The 1,118-nt window shown below is 48.2% G+C and overlaps 1 non-coding gene across 1 annotated transcript; it reads left to right on the top strand.

The window, feature by feature from the left end:
• Nucleotides 1-394: 394 nt before the first annotated feature.
• On the top strand, nt 395-469 carry Trnaa-ugc (transfer RNA alanine (anticodon UGC)). The gene has a single exon. It is a non-coding gene; the product is annotated as a tRNA-Ala (tRNA).
• The last annotated feature ends 649 nt before the right edge of the window (nt 470-1,118 follow it).

Here is a 1,118-nt window from a genome sequence, read left to right as displayed (position 1 = left end):
TGCTGACGGGTGTTGATATATATCAACGGAGACAGGTGAAAATGTGTGGCCCGACACAAACACCATTGATGACCTGCAGCTGTCTAGAACGAAATTAGGATTATATTAATACCTTCAGCTGCTGACGAGCGTTGATATATATTAACGGGGACAGGTGAAAATGTGTGCCCCGACTGGGACTCGAACCCAGGATCTCTTGCTTACATGCAGACGCTCTATCCATCTGAGACACCGAGGACACAGAGGATAGCGCGACTGCAGATACTATCTCACACACACCTCCTGCGAGACCCACATTCTCATCTTGCATGTCCACACACTGCATTCATAGTGTCCCACCCCAACACACTCATTACTCGTGGAAGACATTCTTACCAAGTCCCGTAATCTCTGTGCCCTCGGTGGCTCAGATGGATAGAGCGTCTGCCATGCAAGCAGAAGATCCCGGGTTCGAGTCCCGGTTGGGGCACACATTTTCATCTGTCCCCATTGATATATATCAACGCCCGTCAGCAGCTGAAGGTTTTAATGTAATTCTAACTTCATTCTAGACAGCTGCAGGTCATCAATGGTGTCTGCTCTTTCGGACATGTTCAGAAGATATGAACAGCTACAGTGTGACCACACACGTAGTAGCGTATTGATTTGAAAAGATCCGTCATCTCGGGCCAATGGCGGTTGTTGGCAGAATCCGCCAATAGCGGAGCCACTGTATATCATTTAAGTATCATTTAAGTATATAGTTCTGGCAATATCGGCCGTGACCTTCTTCTTCTATGTGGATGCACACATATTGTCCGAACTCTTACGGGACTTGGTAAGAATGTCTTCCACGAGTAATAAGTGTGTTGGGGTGGGACACTATGAATGTAGTGTGTGGACATACAAGGTGAACTACGAAGAATGCATGGGAGCGGGTGTCTACAACGTTACTTTTGTATTAAAAGGAAATGTTAATGTGGTGTCACCGCCAGACACCGCACTTGCTAGGTGGTAGCCTTTAAATCGGCCGCGGTCCGTTAGTATATGTCGGACCCGCGTGTCGCCACTATCAGTGATTGCAGACCGAGCGCCGCCACATGGCAGGTCTAGAGAGACTTCCTAGCACTCGCCCCAGT

Source organism: Schistocerca serialis, chromosome 1 (assembly GCF_023864345.2).
Source record: "Schistocerca serialis cubense isolate TAMUIC-IGC-003099 chromosome 1, iqSchSeri2.2, whole genome shotgun sequence".
In the NCBI taxonomy this organism is placed as follows: domain Eukaryota; kingdom Metazoa; phylum Arthropoda; class Insecta; order Orthoptera; family Acrididae; genus Schistocerca; species Schistocerca serialis.
The sequence above is the reverse complement of the archived record's forward strand: the minus strand, read 5'-3'. Positions and strand labels throughout refer to the sequence as shown.